The sequence below is a fragment of the Petromyzon marinus genome, chromosome 5 (assembly GCF_048934315.1).
Source record: "Petromyzon marinus isolate PM22_M1 ecotype Great Lakes invasive population chromosome 5, UKy_Petmar_22M1.pri1.0, whole genome shotgun sequence".
NCBI classification, from domain to species: Eukaryota; Metazoa; Chordata; class Hyperoartia; order Petromyzontiformes; family Petromyzontidae; genus Petromyzon; species Petromyzon marinus.
Window position 1 is genome coordinate 948,139 of NC_133671.1, and position 20,255 is coordinate 968,393.

Consider the following 20,255-nt stretch of genomic DNA (forward strand, 5'->3'; position numbering starts at 1 on the left):
GGGCACAAGTACCTCCTCGTTGGCCTATGGCCTGGCCCTTGGTTGACCACCAGCTGCGTCTATAGCCGACACCTTTGTGAACGGCTATGTCTTGGATAAGGGGGCCCCGGATCAACTGCTCACGGATCAGGGTAGGAATTTCTCCTCCAACTTGCTCCAGGAGGTGTGTGAGTCCTTGGGCACATGTAAAATACGCACCTCACCGTATCATCTGCAGACTGACAGGATGGTTTAATGGTTGCATAGAACCCTCACCGCTAGGCTATGCCAGAAAGTGACTGAGGGACAGTCGGATTGGGATCTGTACATCCCGGGGATCCTTGCGGCTTACAGACTCTCTCCCCATGCCTCGACGGGGTTCTCATCGTTTTACTTAATGCATGAGAGGGAGCCCGAATCCCCTGTGCAAGTTCAGTTGGGACTGAACCCCTTGTGAAAAGATTCGGCAGTGGCTGACCCCATGTTAAAAACACTGAAGCAGCTGCAGTTGGTCCCCAAAGCCGCTAGGGGCAATTCGGCCCGCAGACAGGCCTGTAACGAGCGGCTAAGGGGTCAAGAAGGGCCAGGAATACCGTGGCAAGTGGGGGACAAGGCTTGGCTACATTGCCCCCAGGTACCTATGGGCACGTCCCCGAAACTGTGCTGTCCCTGGCATGGACCCGTCGAGCTAATTGAGGTTCGGCGGCCACAGTGTGTGCGTATCCAATTGCGCTGGCGGCACTGGTTTGCGCATCCTTTGTGATTAAAAACATACATTACGTCCAGTCTGGTCGATTCATCCCCACATCGTGCACCGACCACCACGCCTAAAGTAACAGGCCATGAGGAGGAATGTTCTGTACCGCCTGCAGGGCCAGAGGACCTAAGGACCATGGACGAAGCATTGTGGACTCCCTCAGCGGACCACTTATCACACTCGAGCGGACCCGTCTCTACCGGTGGGGACGGGCCTGCTGCACACACTGGTTCGCGACACGTCGTTTTTCGTTAATTCCCCATCGCCTTGTTATTGTTATTGTTCATGGTCACTGCCTTTGATTGTCTTGTAGTTAGGGGTCGGTCACTGGTCATGGTAGAGTTGTGTTAGGGGTTGTTACGTTGCGTGCGCAAAGGTTATGGATAATTACAGCCGGGACGGCTCCTTTTTTATTCGTGGGGGGGGGGGGGGATGATGTAGTGCAGTAAATACGTGGTGCGCACTGCTGGCAGAGGGCAACCGAGGCCAGACAGGTGCGCGTGGGCAACATAAGGTTGGACAAGCAAACCTCCACCCCGGGGTTGTATGCTGGCACCGGAGGTGTCACCTGGGAGACGTGCGATAAGGGGTGATTGATGGCCTGACAGGTGCCATCAACCATGAACCCGGCAGAGCCATTTCTTGGCCGCCAAAGTAGACCATCCTTCAGGGATTGGAGGATGGATCAACTACTGGACGCAATGACATTGCTGCTTCACCAGCTGGGGGCCAAGAGGGGATGGCCGGGGGAAGTAGCAGGGGTCGCACCACCCCGGTATTGTGGTGGAAGTCCTGGCCCACCCCAGCAGCCAGCGGTGGGCGAATCTCCATCGACGCTGCCGATGGTGCGTCCAGCACAGGAGCAGGGAGCGAGTGCTATCCCGTCTTCCACGACCCTGGCGAAAGCGAAGCAGCAAAGTGAGCAGGAGGCACCAGAGCGTGACTGGGCCAGGAACTGAGCTGCGTACCCAACAGAGTGACCCAAAGAAAGTGCACAGGGGTGGGGCCGCCAGCTGGGCATGGTGGAGAATTTTGCGTCCAGAAGTGGAGAATGGCGTGCCTTTGTGCGCTGGTTTGAGGCAGCGTGCCGGGCACGGAGATGGACGGAGGAGGAGGAGGCAATGGGGGATCTAGCCACCAGCCTCGACGACCTGTTGGCAGTGTTCTGCCGGATCCCACTCGTAAAAATGGGATCCCTGCTAGCAGTCTTCAAGGAGATGACCGAAGTGTTTGATCCTCCATCCAGGGCTCGTCACAAGTTCAAAAACCGGCAGTGGGACGTGTCTGAGTTGCTCCTGGTTTTTAGAATGAAACTATTGATGCTGGCGGAAGTGGTGTTTAGGCAGCTCAATGAGGTGGCCGTGGACTCACTGGTGGCTGAGTATTTACTCGCCATGGCACAGAAGGCAGGGGTTATGCTGCTTGTGGTGGAGGAAGAGGCCCGTATCTCCTTCTGGGTCGCACGGCACCTCAGTGCATATTAATCAATGAAGGGACCTGCACGAGTTATGGCACGGGTTGACCGACGAGTTGATGATGTCGCAGAATCCCGAGCGGCTGAGCCAGTGGAAGCGACTGCGGCGCATGCGCAGCTGACAGATGTTCAGAAAGGAGAAGTGGTGGCAGCCTGGCAACGACCTACGAGGATACCCAGGGGAGCCAAGCAACAACACCGATGTTGGGCACCGAGGGAGGCGGGGCGATGCTCTCACGCGAAGAGGAGGCCATCTGCCATCGCTGCAGTCGTGAGGGGCACATTGCCTGCGGGTGCCACAGCAGGACGGTTGCGACAGGGATGACCAGCCAAGGCTGTCGGATTTCCCCAGCGGACGCTCCTCCTCAGGGGATGGAGGGCACATCGCTCGATTCCATAGCCGCTCTGGCCCTATGGCCGGACATGGTCACGAAGTGGCTTCGGTTAGCCAGGAGGGTAGTGGAAGCCACGGCCAGGACGTCAGTGCTGGTAGGCTCGGTTGTGGAGGTTAGCGTCCGCGTGCTGGTCAACATGGGTGCATCAGCTACCATAATATCCTTGTGCATATTAGGTCTATTGCCAGAGGGACAGCATCATCTAGAGCCAGCTAAGGCTAGATACATTGCCGCAAATGGGGGAAGCATGGGAATCATTGGCCAAGTGGTAGTGCCGATCCGCATCGGGGAGCTGGAGATATGGAGACCGGTACTCGTCTCCAGTATACTGTCAGTGCCGTGTTTGCTGGGCATGGATTTCTTGGGTCGCATGCCTCTACGCATCCTGTGAGATTGTATTTTTTGCATCTGGACAGGGGGGCAGGTTCAGATGCTGGTGCGATGTAGTGTAGTAAATACGTGGTGCGCACTGCTGGCAGAGGGCAACCGAGGGCAGACAGGTGCGCGTGGGCAACATAAGATTGCACGAGCAAACCTCCACCCTGGGGTTGTATGCTGGCACCGGAGGTGTCACCTGGTAGACGTGCGATAAGGGGTGATTGATGGCCTGACAGGTGCCATCATCCATCAACCCGGCAGAGCCATTTCTTGGCCGCCACAGTAGACCATCCTTTGTGCGCTGGTTTGAGGCAGCGTGCCGGGCACGGAGATGGACGGAGGAGGCAATTGGGGATCTAGCCACCAGCCTCGACGACCCGTTGGCAGTGTTCTGCCAGATCCCACTCGTAAAAATGGGATCCCTGCTAACAGTCTTCAAGGAGATGACCTAAGTGTTTGACCCTCCATCCAGCGCTCGTCACAAGTTCAAAAACCGGTAGCGGGACGTGTCCGAGTTGCTCCTGGTTTTTAGAATGGAACTATTGATGCTGGCGGAAGTGGTGTTTCGGCAGCTCGATGAGGTGGCCGTGGACTCAATGGTGGCTGAGCATTTACTCGCCATGGCACAGAAGGCAGGGGTGATGCTGCTTGTGGTGGAGGAAGAGGCCCGTATCTCCTTCTGGGTCGCACGACACCTCAGTGCATATTAATCAATGAAGGGACCTGCACGAGTTATGGCACGGGTTGACCGACGAGTTGATGATGTCGCGGAATCCCGAGCGGCCGAGCCAGTGGAAGCGACTGCGGCGCATGCGCAGCTGACAGATGTTCAGAAAGGAGAAGTGGTGGCAGCCTGGCAACGACCTACGAGGATGCCCAGGGGAGCCAAGCAACAACACCGATGTTGGGCACCGAGGGAGGCGGGGCGATGCTCTACCACGAAGAGGAGGCCATCTGCCATCGCTGCAGTCGTGAGGGGCACATTGCCTGCGGGTGCCACAGCAGGACGGTTGTGACAGGGATGACCAGCCAAGACTGTCGGATTTCCCCAGAGGACGCTCCTCCTCAGGGGATGGAGGGCACATCACTCGATTCCATAGCCGCTCTGGCCCTATGGCCGGACACGGTCACGAAGTGGCTTCGGTTAGCCAGGAGGGTAGCAGAAGCCACGGCCAGGACGTCAGTGCTGGTAGGCTTGGTTGCGGGGGTTAGCGTCCGCGTGTTGGTCAACATGGGTGCATCAGCTACCATAATATCCTTGTGCTAATTCGGTCTATTGCCAGAGGGACAGCATCATCTAGAGCCAGCTAAGGCTAGATACATTGCCGTCAAATGGGGGAAGCATGGGAATCATTGGCCAAGTGGTAGTGCTGATCCGCATCGGGGAGCTGGAGATATGGGGACCGGTACTCGTCTCCAGTATACTGTCAGTGCCGTGTTTGCTGGGCATGGATTTCTTGAGTCGCCTGCCTCTACGCATCCTGGGAGATTGTATTTTTTGCATCTGGACGGGGGGGCAGGTTCAGATGATGGTGCGAACCATGGTCTTGCTTCCAACGGGTGCTCAGATCCTGGTGCCATTGCGTTACCGGATACTACTTGTCACTTCCCGGACGGATTCGTCACTTGTAGTGTCCGGGGTGCTATCGGTGGCAGGGTGCCGTTTCTTAGCAGGGACCGACACGATTGTCTGGAATAATCAGCCACTCTTTTTACAAGTCCTCAAAATGGCCGACACCCCCACGACGGTACAGGGAGGGACGTTGTTCACGCATGTCAGCCCCATAGTAGCATGGCCTGAGGCGCGAAGTGTGAATAGCACGATGGTGGGTTAGCTGTCAGCCAGAGTGGAAGACACGTCTTGGGTAGATGAGATCCTAGAGCAGAACGCTGATCTGTCAGAAAAAGAGGCAGGGGAGCTCAGGGCGTTGCTGTACGATTTTACTGATGTGTTCAGCAAAGGTCCCGCCAATGTGGGCCGCACTACATTAATGGAACACCACATCGATATGGGAGATGCGCTGCCTGTTTGGCAGAAGGCCTATAGGATGAGTCCTATGGAAAAGGGGCATGTTCAGCAGGCAGTGCAGGAGATGTTACAGGCGGACATCATATGAACCTCATGGTGGTACCCTGGGGTACCATAGCACCCCGGCTCTCACATAATGTCTGTGATGCATTCATTTTTAGTCTGTTGATGGTCGGCGATGCGGCAAATCGACTCATCTCGACGAGCTGTACACGATGCACTATGGTTTCAGCGCAATCGTCCTCGCTGCATTTCGACATTGCGGAATAGCACTGATTTCGGATTGATTGGTACCCCAGTCGCGGAGTTAAGTACACCCCTGGAAAAAATAGTGTCCCAGAAATAAAATATTTAATTGCCTTGGTCATTTTGTATTGTTTGGTACCCCGGGGACCACAATTAGGATCATATCACGATCGATGAGTCAGTGGGGGGCACCGGTTGTGTTGGTTAAGAAATTTTATGGCACTCTGCGGTTTTGCGTCAACTTCAGACGCCTGAACAATGTTACCTTGGCTAATGCTTACCCGTTCCCTGGGCATTTGCGATTCTTTACATGCACTCGTGGGAGCAAAAATTTTGTCCACACTGGACCTGTTGGCGGGATTTTGGCAGCTTCCGCTGTATGCGGAATCCAAACCGAAAACAGCGTTCAGAACGCCACAGGGTCTTTTCCATTTTAACTGCCTCCCGATGGGATTAATGACGGCCCCGGCCACGTTCCCGCAGTTAATGGAGTTGGTGCTGGCAGGGTTACAGCGGGGAAGCTTGTTTTTTTCTATTTAGAGGACGTTACCGTTTTCAGTCACACATTTGAGGAACACTTGGGCCGGCTGCGCCAGGTCTTTGTGAAAATTAGGGCCGCAAACCTTAAACTGAAACCCTCCAAGTGTCACCTGGTTCGCTCCTCCGTCAAGTATTTGAAGCACATCATCAGTACATCCGGGTCCTGATGGATCCTGATAAGACAGCGCGCATACGGAACTGGGTCATCCCCACATCCGTGACTGAGGCCCGCAGATTTGTGGGGTTCATGTCCTACTAAACACCGCTTTGTTAAAAATTTAGCAACCCTTGCTAAGCCCTTGCATGCACTCACAGTGAAAGGTCCGACATTCCATTGCAGCCAGGCTGAAACCAATATGTTCCTGACACTCTGCCAGCATCTCACAGAGGCACTGCCCCTAGCGTACCCTGATTTTTCACTCCCGGACATGGATGCTAGCGACGTAGGCATCGGGGCCATCCTCACCCAGGTTCAGGGGGGTAGGAGGTCGTGATCGCCTATGGGAGCCGCGTGTTGTCACCGGCCGAATAGCAGTATTGCGTTACTCACCACGAACTCCTCGCTGTCGTCCACTTTGTCCAGCAGTTCAGCCCTTATCTGTATGGCCGCAAGTTTACTGTTCGAATGGATCATGAAGCGCTCCAGTATTTGCTGCGCATTCACCATCCAGTGGGTCAGATGGCATGGTGGCTCGAGTGCCTGCAGGAATACTCATACCGTGTGGTTCACTGTAAAGGGCTGAAACACTTAGAATATTTCACCTGCTGGCCCTTCGAGTACCCCTTAGTGGATAATACCACGGTGTCCATAACTGACGCTCTTGTGAATGGCTATGTGGTGGACAAGGGGGCTCCAGAACGGCTGTTAACAGAGCAGGGGCGTAACTTCTTTGCCAAGCTGTAGCAGGAGTTGTGCGACATGTTATGTGTCAAGAAGGTGCGGACTTCCCTATACCATCCGCAAATAGATGGTATGTATGAGCGCTTTAAACGCACGAACTCGGGAATTTTATGCCACTTGGTGAACACCCAGCAGACGGACTGGGATTTGCACATGCATCCACGGGGTACTCGCCGTTCTTTTTGATGTATGGGCAGGAACCTAACCCTCCGATAGAGGCTCAACTGATCCCCGTTCTGCCACGTGGCAGGGCCCAGTCATGATAGTGCAAGTGCTTCGACCCCAGTGTGTCTGCATTCATTCATAATGGAGGATTTTGGGTTAGATCGTATTTATGCGTATTTACGCGATCTAACCCAAAAAACTGTAGTATGGATGATATTGGTCGCGAAAGCCTACGTGTTAAACTCTCCGCATTCAGTTGGGTAAATGTCGGTGGTATGTCTACCCCTTTAGACTGAAGTACTACGTTGAGGACGAGCCACCACTTCACGCACCATCATGTCCCCCTCCTTCATCATCTCTCCGGCTGGGTGATAAACGGTAAACGCACTCGCGGATAGTGGATCGGTTGACGCATGCACTGGCTTCTGACCCAACAGGGATACGGTGTAGCGGTAGCAGCCGGGGACATGACTACAACCGCCAACGCTCGCAGTCACGTCGTCTTGCCGCAGTATCGGCCCAAGACATTCCTGGGACTCGCTTGTGTTGGGTCTCGGTCATGGATCCTGGATATTATCGCCGACAGAGGTGGCTCATGGCTTGACAATGGAGGGATCGCGAAAGTTGTTGTTATTGTCTCTCCCCACTGTGCAGTTACTGATGGGAATTTTTTGTTTTCTTCTCGATTGTGCCCTGTTATCATCGTGGAAGTTATTGTTAAGCATGCGTTTGGGTACTATGCCGGGTTATGAGTTGTTCGCCTAGTCGGGGAATTATCCGAACTGAGGAAAACTCCTTCTTAACCAAAGGGGGAGGGGGGGTGATGTAGAGGAAGTTCGGGACATCCTCACACACAAACACCACACAACCACGGGTTATGAGTCACTGGACCGCGAATTAAGGGTCATGAGAGCATGGGTTAAGGGTCATGAGAGCGTGGGTTAAAGGTCATAGGGGCGCTGCTGTGTACACCACCCAATCCGATTGTTGAGGGGAGCACACTATGATCAGATTGGGCCCCAGGAAGATTCGCAGTAGAGGGGTAAGCCCGAGAAGGGAATAAGTGTTAAAAAAGGGTGGGAGACAGGCTATATAAGGGAGAAAGATTTGGAGGGTTCGAGGTTGGTTTTCGATAATGAGTAGAAGTATGGTGTGAGTTGCCTTAATAATAAAGATCCTGCTTAAACAATCTCAAGTCTCCTCTTCAATACTATTAAATCGATAAAAACGCAGGCTGAGGATAATTTGGTGGATGAACAGGTAGGGTTTAAGAAAGATAAGAACACATTACAGCAAATATTGGTTATAAGTCTTATAGCAAAGAAAGCAACGAGAAAGAATCGGCTAGTTTATAACTGTTTCATAGATTTTCAGAAGGCATTCGATTAGATTAAGAAAGATATAACGTGTGTAACATTACAATTATATGGAGTAGGTAAAAGACTGCTCACTTTGCCATACATAGCAGGTGTTACCTAAAAGATTTACAAAATCTTAAACAAACACAAGATCCAGGTCCGATTCAATACAGTACACAAAATCTGTGATTTTATCCCATCTGTGAAGGATGTCATTCCTGACATGCAATACCCCAGTGCCTACAAATTAAGTTGTGTCTGCGGCAGCAGTTACATTGGGGAAACGAAACCACATGTCTCGGACTGTGTTTGCGAACACAAGGCAGATTTGAAACACGGCAGAACCAATACCTCTGCAGTGGCTGATCATTGTTATAACGCAATGGGCTCGCACGATATTGTTTTTTCTGAGACCAAGGTACTCTGCAAACCTTCGGGCTACTATCAAAGATTTGTCTATGAAGCCATCCAGATATCTAAACGCAAAGACAATTTCCACCGAGAAGATGGGTATAAGCTGCGCAATCATTGGAAGGACGTTATTAACCAAGCAAAGTCGTAACTTGCTGTGGTGCTTCCATTTTTCCATGCCGTTTGGCTGTTATCTCCGACTCTCTCAGTTGCATTGCCCTGTTGCGTGCCTCTGCATTAACGGGCTGGTGTCTCACTATCGATGGTTCTGGCTGTGTGATGGGCTTTGTGTCTCACTGGCGCGACCACCATTGCGGTGGTTATCTTGCGTGGACGCGCTTGCCTCACAGTGCAGTTGGCAGCGCCGCAGCTTGTGTTATACATAGACATGACATTGACTTACTAATCCCCCTAATCTCCCTGCCTAATTTATCCCATCAACATAGTGCTAATCTCTCATACTCTTATGCAGTGACGGAAGTTAATTTCATGCTAATCTCTCTCCCTAATCTCTCTCTCCCTAATCTCCCCCATTAACACAACTGACGTGCTTGCGTCCGGGGATGGAATTCCTTTCCAGCTCAGACCCCGCTTGCTTGCCCATCACCACATATATAACTTTGTTGTAACAGCTCTCTCGCTGATTCAGCAGTTCCACTGCTGGATTGTTTTTTTCCACCTGAGGACGACTGCTTGTGTTGCGATCGAATGTCGTGATATATTATTATATATTTTTTCTACCTATGTGACTTTACCGAAATAACCAAAGAGTATGGATTCCTGCAGTCACGAAAGCTTCAAATCAAGATATCTACAGATTCTGCAGGATATAGGTGAAAGGTCAAATTCAGCAGTAAAGTTTGGACAGGAAATAGGAGAATGGTTCCCAACAATAATAGGTCTGAGACCGGGAGACGCATTATCACCAAACAACTTGGTCACATACTTGGAAAGAGTAATGTATTCCATTCAGGATAATGGCACATGGATATCTGTGGCTATTTCAGCTCTCGCAATGTCTGCTTGGATGTATCCTACGCCTTTGAGGGCTACATCGACCTGAGAGATGATATCATCTACTGGTATGTGTTTCGGGGTGACAGCAAAATTTTGCCCCCTAGCCAGTACTGTTTTAAGATTGTCCGAAATCGGGGTGCTACTCTGATTAATGACGATTTTGTTGACGTCTAGTTTTTTTTTATATGTGGAACTGGGTTCTTCTTTGATAGGTGGTTGAATTTAGAAATCAAGATCCTTGCAGTCACGAAAGCTTCAAATCTAGAATAGAGTGTATGCTGCCTCACTGTCTACTGGCTTAGAACTGGACATCTGTGAAAAAGAACGTCATAGATCATCGAATTCATCTAGTTTAAAACAAGATTCTGATTGGAGACATTAAACACCCAGTGTGCGAGTCTGTTATCTCCATTGCGTGGTATGGAAGAGGTTGTGGGTTCGATCCCGACCCTGACTCCTGGATATCTGGAGTTTGCGTGTTCTGCTCCTGAACATTTCCACACGATAAGCCACGTCGTTAAACTATCATTTGTGGCCAGGTGGCTTCTGAAAAAGAGCTAATAGCTCAGTGGGATTTACTTGGTAAATACAATAGTTTAGTTTTGTATTGTATTGGAGTAATCGTAATGTAGTGAAAAGGATTGTTTCAAGTGTTTTGCAGTGTTACCTCTTTGATGGTGGCCATTTGATTTTAGCTGAGTCTTTGTCCCCTCAAGGGTTGGAACAGTGTGGGTTTGTCTCGATCTGGAATGGATCCAAGTTGCAGGCAGAGCATTATAAGGAGTGCTTTAGCACTCCTTATAATGCTCCTTATAATGCGTTTTGTTTTTTGGAGAAGTGAGTGCTAATCGAATCACCACTAAAATGAGTCATTCATAATCATGAATATTTGACATTTATAAAGTGGTGCTTCATCCCTAGATCCCAATGCGCCACACCGTGTATGGAAATCAGGAAAAAAAATATAACCTGTGGGGTAAGTGGCCAGAACTAGGGGGAGAGGGGTAATGGCCTTTTTAAGGAAGTAAGTTTTCAAGACTGACTTAAATATAATTAATGACTTTGTTTGCCTTATTAGCAAAGGCAGAGATGTACAGTGGCAACAGCCTGATCACTCACGACTCACCCACACGCTCACTCACTAACTCACCCACTCATCCAATCACCCACTCATCCACTCACTCATCCAAAAAAATACTTAAATAGCCCGATTGGCTTTGTTTTATTATAAAGTCAGAGAGTTACAAAGCTTGGGAACTGCACTGGCAAAAAAACAAATCAATACCTAAATCATGAATTAAAGCTTAAAAGCTTTCGTGATGACGATCACTTGTGTTGTGATCGAACCGTGTTTTTTTGTTATTTTATTTGAACTAAGTGACTTTACCAAAAAATACAAATCAATACCTGCCAATATATTATATATTGTATGATATATACATGTCTATGATATCCTTGTTCATCACTCAATTCTAAGAGCCTTTCTCGAAGGCCTGAATTAAAACATCATGCAAAGGAACCCCCCCCCCCCCCAAGATGTGGGGGTAAAAAGTTGATCCAACAGGTTTCCAAAAATCGTCAACCCCCCCCCAAATATATATTTATTTTCTAGACATATATACCTACACACCCTACATCTACGCACATTGTGGGGAAAGAATAGGACATCATTGGGCGATGGGCCATGCAAGAAGCGCCAAGAAACCCTGCGCAGGAGCTAGAATAAGGCGACCGTAGGCTGCTGAAACTCTAGTATAAGTGAAATGTACACTTAACCACACACCCTTTAGTTTTCTCTTGTGGCCACCTTCCATCTTTTAAGACAAGAAGGCTACGCTTTGGCTCCAAATGCAACCTCCAAATCAAAGCCTTCAGTGGCCTATGCCAGGGCACACTGACCACTGCCTCCTACGCTCTGGACGCTCTTCTTATTGACTCCCTCGACCTCCCCCCACAATCCAATTAGAGATGCGGCAGCAACGCTCAACACATACACAACCACGCGCCCCCGCAGATTGGCAGAAATAACCCGAGGGCTGGGTACGCCTTTAATTAGCACAGTTGGCTACGTACAATACGAATGAAGTTCAACGTACATACGCTTCACTGTACACTACTACATACTCCACTATTATACACGACACTATACACTACACTATTATACACGACACTATACACTACACTATTATACACGACACTATACACTACACTATTATACACGACACTACTATACACTGCACTACAGCACTATACAGCATTGAGAACTCATTTATTTAGAACTGTTTGTTGTTGTGTTCAGTTTGTTGTCCTTCCTGCGCACCTCCGATTAACAAAGTCGGATATAAGGTGCTAAAGAAGTTCAACATACATACATTTGCCTTCGCTTCAAAGGGGTCCACCTGATATTTTTTTTAGATACCTCATTCCAACACGAACAAGAAATCTACAGTTCTCATCTACACCTAGACCAGGGGTCGGGAACCTTTTTGACTAAGAGAGCCATGAAAGCAAAAAATTTGGAAATTTATTTCAGTGAGAGCCATATAATATATTTTAAAAGTGAATTCAACTAAATGTCAGTATAATAAGCCTCTGAATTTATTCTTTTAAATAATGTTGTTATAACACTCACCATTAATGCGACTTCTGGTGCTGCATGGATTTGCTGATGTCTTTGTAGTCGGGTTGGTACTTGGTGAGGTTAAGCTTCATGCAAGCGTTGAGGCTTTCATCCGTTAAACGTGATCGTAGGTTGGACTTGATGTTTTTAAGATGTGAGAATGACTGCTCACATGCATACGTAGATCCAAACATGGTCAATACAGCAATACTCACACGCTGCAGTGTGTGGTATGTGACAGGAAGCGCGTTCCAAGTTTTGAGAATCAGCTGGTCTTCGGGTTGGAGTTTTTTCATTTCTGTCCACATGTGCTTGCTCGCCAACTCCGCTTTCTGTCGTGTGATTCTTTCCAAATCTTCATTCAGTGACTTGAACTTATTCACCCACATGTCTGAGGCCTTCAGGTCAGCCACTTCTGCTTCAAAATCTCTGACGGAGACACCAGGGATGTAATTCAGGTCGGCTGTGTTCAGTGAACACTCGTTTGGATGGGTGATGAACTTAAAAAGACGAGTGTGCTCACGAAATTCTCCAAAGCGTGCTTTGAAGGACTGTAGGAGACTGGATGTGCAGCCAGCTAGCTGGTGGAGATCAAGGTTTTGAATGGGCTCACTTGCTGTGCATGCATCTTTAAATTGGCTCAGTTTTTCAAAATGTAGTAAACGACCTGTTTCAAGATCCGTGATGAAAAGCTCCAGCTTGTTTTCAAAAGCAAATACAGCTTGTTGAAGGGATAACACTGTATTTCCAATGCCTTGCATTTTCACGTTGAGCTGGTTCAGATGTTCAGTCAGATCTACGAGATAGTAAAACTTGAGGAGCCACTCGGTGTCGGCTAGCTCAGGATGCCCGACGCCTTTCATTTCAAGGAAAGTCCGGATTTCGTTCAGGCAAGCCGCAAAACGGCTAAGCACCTTCCCTCTTGACAACCAACGCACATTGCTGTGCAAAAGCAGACCAGGATAGTTATTTACAACTTCATCCAGCAGTGTTTTAAACTGGCGATCATTTAAGGCTCGGGCAACAATAAAGTTGATCACACGAATGACCAGCGACATCACTTCGCCAAACTGCCTGTCACACATCTGAGCACAAAGTGCCTCCTGGTGTATAATGCAATGGAAACTTAGGATGGGTCTATTTTCATGTTCACGGAGAAGCGCCACAAATCCTTTGTTTTTCCCCACCATACACGGAGCACCATCAGTACACACTGAGATAAGTTTATCCATAGGTAGACTTTTTTCTTGAGCAAACTCCATGAAAGACTTGAATAAATCCTCACCTCTTGTGGACCCTTTTAATGGCAGAACAGCAAGACTTTCTTCGCGCAGTGTGTCACCAACAGCATATCTTGCAATCACGCTGAACTGCGACAAATGGCTCACGTCTGTTGACTCATCCAAAGCCAGAGAAAAGAACGGCGCTGCATTTATGTCCTTCACTTGCGTTTCCTCCACTTTGTTTGCCATCACGATGGTACGATCATGAACAGTTCTTGCCGACAGAGGCATGTCTTGTATCCGTTTGATTATCTTGTCTTTGTTCGGAAGATCATCAAAAAGTTCATTGGCTACATCCAGCATGAACGTTTTAGCATACTCGCCATCTGTGAATGGTTTTCCGTTCCTCACTATTGCTAAAGAACCAGCAAAGCTAGCCGAATTATAGTCACCTTGCCGGGTCCATACGCGGAGTTGCTGCTGGCTAGCTTGCACCCTGCTCAGAAGCTCTTGGCAGGCTTTCTTTCTGCTGTCTCCCGCAGGGTATTTTGATGCAAAGGTAGCGTGGCGCGTGTCGAAGTGCCGCTTTACATTCGACCGTTTCAACGGTGTAATTTTGTCATTGCAAATTAGACACACCGCAGAACCCGCTCTCTCCACAAAGGCGAATTCTTCGGTCCATTCGTCCTGAAATGTACGATACTCGTCGTCTTTTTTTCTTTTCGCCATCTTCTTCGTCGAAGGGTTAGCTTTGAGCTAATGACCGAGCAGACGCAGTCTCAGACTGATTCAAAAGGGGGCGTTTACCTGTTTTACCCAGCAACGGCAAACGTAGGCCAGTATCATCCAATTAAAATAATGGACAATTGCTCCTGCAGCCCTGAACAGGACATGCGCAGTGAAAAATCGATGGATGGATTAAAACAAGTGAGAATATTTTGTTTTATCTGCGAGCCATATGCAATCATCAAAAGAGCCACATCTGGCTCGCGAGCCATAGGTTCCCGATCCCTGACCTAGACCTAACTTAAAATCCCGTCTGGTATGTTAACCAACCTCCAAAAACGTACTTATAATGTGATATACGTCTTGCCTTAAAGTTTGGCTTTTTATGGAGGGAGGGGGTGGTTAATGGCAAATACTCAATGATCCCTGTTTAAATGAGACTCGAACTAAATACATTATACTGAAAGTCCCTGCACAACTCGCACACAAGAGAATTCGCGTTAAGCGGATGAGTAATTTTCCATTCGGCAACATTTTGAAGGTGGGGTTGACGTTCCAGCCAGTAATTGTATAATTGTTGCTTTTATTTGACAGTAGAGTACATTGTTGTACACGTTTCTTTTTCAAATGCGTTTGTGTATATATAAGATTTATATACATATGCTGTGTGTGACTGTAATTTACTTAAATATGAAGGTTGTGAGAGAGATATGGTAAGTGAAAAATAAAATGAAGTGATATGATACTACGCACACAAAGATGCTGGAACAAGGGTTGAGGAGGAAGAGGAAGGCACGTTGTGTATCATAGCACGGATCATTACTAAAGTCCCAGTATCACGGGACCAGCACTACTACAGCACCAGCTCCCAGCATCACCGATCAATGTTGCCAACACCCATGCCGCTCAAATGAGAGGGAGTCCACGCAACTAACGTAATGCAGTGTAGATCGGTCGCATTCACCCTGCAGAGTTGGGGTGCCATGGTGGCTAAGAAATGTTATCTCCCTCGCCTGGTATGCAGGAGGACGCGGGTTGGATCCCGACCCTGTTGATGGATATATATTTGGAGTTTACACATTCTCTGTCTCTCTCCCCGTGTTCGCGTGGATTATTCTCCAAGTCCTCAGTTTTTTTCCCTCCACGTTTAGAAAGACGCGTTTAGATTATTTAGTTGCTACTATAAATTTCCTAATGAGAATCCACTTCTAAGAGCTATCATTTGTGGCCAGGTCGCATCTGAAAAAGCACCTAATAGCTCAGTGGGATTTACATGGTAAATAAAATAGTTTCGTTTTAGAATTTAGATAAAGCATTCCGAAATGAAAAAAGTTTTAGCGTTAATTTTACAGGTGTCACTACACCCATCTAGCCCTAACTTCATGTATGCCTGGTATGCTGACGTACGCAATACATATGATCTTTATGGTGACATTTGTCATCTATTCAAATTCATGTAAGGGGGATTTAGTATTTTTGGTAAAAAAATATATATAGTCCGTTCGTGGGCCTCTGAACTTTAAAATGCTGCCCTTTACCATTCTGCTCCCAACTGCTCAAAGCGTCAAATCTACCCTCACCAATTATCTAATCCCAGTTACAATCTACATATATTGTACATAATGGCACTTAGACTTGCGATGCAGAACTGTAAATCGAACAAACGAATAATAAAGCCACAATCAATTACAGTTTAACACGTATGCTACCGCAACCAATAGTATCCATAATTTAGTTTTTTTAGGTAGATCTATTAAATATAATTCGTCGTGAAATCCGCCAACACTCAACACAGCCAAATAGTAAGGTTTGTCAGTTAAACAAAACATTTCAATTAGTTACTAGTGCACCGGTTTGTCGGAGAGTAAACCCACAAAATGTATAATTTGAGTACAACGTTTCGCCAGTAATTCATTACAGTTTATTAAATTACAATTTCACATCTTAACTCCAATCTGTCTCATTTTGGGAGGCAAATTGCAGTGGGAGTGTTAGTAGTGGTTGTGGTGGAGGCGGTGGAGGTGGCAGCTCATTGAGGGCTCTAATAATAAGTTATTCTTCATAGTTCTTGAGCACGGTGGCTGTGGCATCAGCAATAAAAAGGTCACCTGTGTAGCCTCTAACGGGTTGTTGGGGCAAGTTCTGTTAGGCAGCACCTATGAAAGCCGGGTTGACACATAAAAGGGTAGGTGGCCAGCACCACACCTGGTGGAGTAGAAGATGGCAGCCTCCATGCCGTCCGACTCTATTGAGTGAAAAATCACTAGGAATGCCATCCATACAGCGACCAAACATCGATCCTCGATCACCCAGTCACCAGAGCAACACCACAAGCAATACCAATGGCCTTTTCAGGACCAAACAATGCGCCAGATATACCCTAGGACAAAGATCCTCTAACTGAACATGAGGGAAGTGCGAGTTTCTCACAATCATAATGAAAACCCATAACATCAATATTCTGTTTCTCTAAGAAACCCACATCTTGAATACTCTACATGCCAGTTGCGACCACACCCATGGATAAAACCTCATGCTGAGCCACTACCACCTGAAATATGGCTTAGCGATATACGTTAAGAACACCATCACAGAGTTAAACTGCATACCACCAACTGAAAAAGAAGCCACCTAAATCACCAGCATCAAGATATGGGAGGTGCACATCACCAACATGTACAAAACCCAAATAAAAATGGCCAATGCCAGCACTCTCAAGTGCGCCAATCCCAGCCCGAAACGTCGGTGACTTTAAGAACCACCATGCTACGTGGGGCTATGCAGTAGATCAGGTCGACGGCAAAGACCTCACCAACTGGATGTCTGCCGAAGATGTAACTTTCCACTCTGCTCGCTGGCAATGCTACAACCCGGACCTCACCATCGTTGTCAAAGATAAGGATGGAAGCAAAATTCACGCATGCCACAAAATACTCTGAAGCTTCCCAAAAAGTCAACATAGGCCCACCATCACCTACATTTTCATCGAAGTCCCCGTAAATCTGTCAAAACGATGACCAGGGTGGATCCTGCCCAAAGCTGACTGGGATCACTATAATGAGGCTGTAGAAAGAGTGGTGAGTCGAATTCCCGCGACACCGGAATGTTATCATTGTTTGTTGACCGCCTTATTGCAGCCGCCAAGAAGAGCATTCCCCAAGGCTTTTGTAAATATTTAACAACCTGCTGGACAAATTAGAACCTGGACCTGTTCCGATAGTACAACTAGTCGGGCAGCCCACAGGTTGGAATGGACCTGCTAGAGTCTTTAGACTCAGCCAGACATCAGTGTTGGATTGAGTCTGTTGAAGGTCTGGATTTTAATGCCTGGGTCTGGCTGAAACCATGAAAACCAGATGTATCTCAAAATCATGGCAGGACGCGATAGTCATTGCAATATCCAAACTAGGCGAGCCATCCAATGACCTTCGGCAGCATCACTCCTTTCCACGACCTATAAACTCCTGGAACGCATCATCCTCCCAAGATTCAGTCCCCACGCTGAGTCAATAATCCTTGAATAACAAGAAGGATTCCGGCCAGGACACAGCTGCTGTGACCAAGTTTCGGCCCTTGCGATGCACATTGAGGCTGGATTCCAGAAGAAATCCAAGACCAGTGCAGCCCTTGTGGACTAGGCATCAGCCTATGATATAGTCTGGATTAAGGACAATTTTATTGTCTCAATAATATGCCTGATATGGACGATGCTGAGCAATAGCCGACTGCGTTCCTGTGCGGTCGACGAAGCCAGCTCGCGCTGGTTCCTCAACAATTAATTGCCACAAGGTTCAGTACTCGCGCCAACACTTTCAATTTCTACATGAGTGACATGCTGTCAACCACGTAATGAAGATTTGTAAATTTGGATTACCTTGCCGTGGAAACACAAGCAGCCACTTTCCACGACATCGAATCTACTCTGAACCAAGACCTTAACACCATGGGGGATATTTCCAGAATTGGAGGCTCAAGCCACATCCCCAGACAACAACAGTCACTGCATTTCATCTTGATAATGAGTGCCAAGCACACTCTGAGTGTGACCTTCTGTGGTAACATTGCGTGACACATCCCTACTCCAACCTCTCTCGGAGTGAAGCTGGACTGCACGCTAACCTGAAAAAGGTAGCCGCCAAGAATAAACAATGGGTCAACTTGATCCAGAAACTGGCAAGCACAACCATCAACACCCAGTACTATGGACATCAACGATGGCCTTGTGTACTGTGTAGCTGAATACTGTACACGAGTATGGAGCAGAAGTAGTCATAATCGACTTGTTGATCTCCAACTGAACACTGCAATGCCGTGTATCACTGGAACCCTCAAGTCGACCCCACCACCCTGGGCTGACCGTACCTTCCCATTCTTCAGGGCCATAATAACGTCCCTCATAATCGATTTAAGTCACACGAAGCCCTTTTAGACCCATGCGTTTAACCTTAAACAATGCGAATTCAACCCTGATGAAGCTTGGAGAGCTGAATCGAGTTCAAAATAACTCACAAACAAACACCTTGTGAAAGACCCAACGAAGTGGATCCCTGGATTTGATCTTCCTTGGGCGGGCGCTGCTGCTGCTACTCGTTACTAACAGCACTTGCCCAAACAGCCTGTTAGGCTACACGCAGGATCTTTGTCTTTTGTAGTACGAGCCGTGCCGTAACGTTGGCCCTGGACGTTAAAGCAACAGGGAAATTGCTTGCAAACGAGTTTGCCCAGTTTTTGAGGGGTTTTGCTTAACAAAGCAGTCTTTGCCTGGGGAAATGCATGTCTTTGCTGACAGCGTTAGTCAGACGACTGAGCTCTGGAATGAAACTAATAACGTCTACGGAACATTTTTTAAATCCCAAGATGATGAAGAAAAGAGCAGACTTTACCCTTTTCTGGCAAGTATATAGCAGGTGTTAAGATTCTCAAACACCAACTAGACACCTGTTGTCCTCCTCATCAAGTCTGCATTAACCAAACATAATGTCGTGGTAAAATATGCAAACAAACATGGTTTGATAATACTATACGCATTGTCCTTGAAACTGATTAGCTTGTACCAGAGCTAAAACAGTCTGCCTTAGCAGCAGACCATGCTTTCCCACCTGATGATGGACGCTTGTGTTGCGCCCGAAACGTCGTGATATATTTTATTATATCCCTACGTGACTTTACCGAAAGAACCAAAGAGTATGGATTCCTGCAGTCACAAAAGCTTCAAATCAAGACAGAGCTATAGCCTCCTTAATGGCATTGTCTCTGCACCAGTGTTTGACTGGAAAACAATGCCGAAAGGCGAACAGTACAAGGACAATGCAAACATACGTGCTTTGCTAAAGATGCATGCATTGTCATTGAAACTGAGTGGCCTGCACCAGAGCTACAGCCTCCTTCACGGCCTTGTCGGAATGCATACATTACTTTGAAATAACATTTGCTTACATGTTTTACCACAAGCATGATGTGTGGTTAAAGCAGACTTAATCATGCCTTTGTCATATAATCGGTGTCTATTTGGTGTTTGAATATCTTCTGTATTATTGTTGGAAAGGGTAAAGCCTAAAGCTAAGAACGTGTTTGCAGCCTATGTTGTTCTTGTTGCTGTTGTTGACGGTCAGGAGCTCCTGCTGATGGACCCCCCCCCCCCCCCCCCATTCTGCAGCGGTGGGTTCTGGATTAATTGATTCCCTCCGCGCATGGTGTCCCTCTGCTCACGTCTCCCCGCCGCTCAGCTAACGCTGTGCGTCCCTCCTAGGGCGCCGTGGTGGTGAGATGTTTTACCTCCCTTCCCTGGTATGCAGTATGTTGTTGGTTCGATCCTGGACCCTTGCGTATGCTGCATATTTTGAGTTTGCATATTCTATCTCTCTCCCTCTGGTGATCGGGTGGATTTTTCTCTGGAGTCCTTAGATTTTTCCCTCCACATTTGAAAATATATGTTGAATTTTTTTCGCACTATAAAACAACAACAAAACTGCAATCAACATGTGCTGTGATTGTTTGGCTGCTACTAGATATTTCCACGAGATTAACCACATCGTT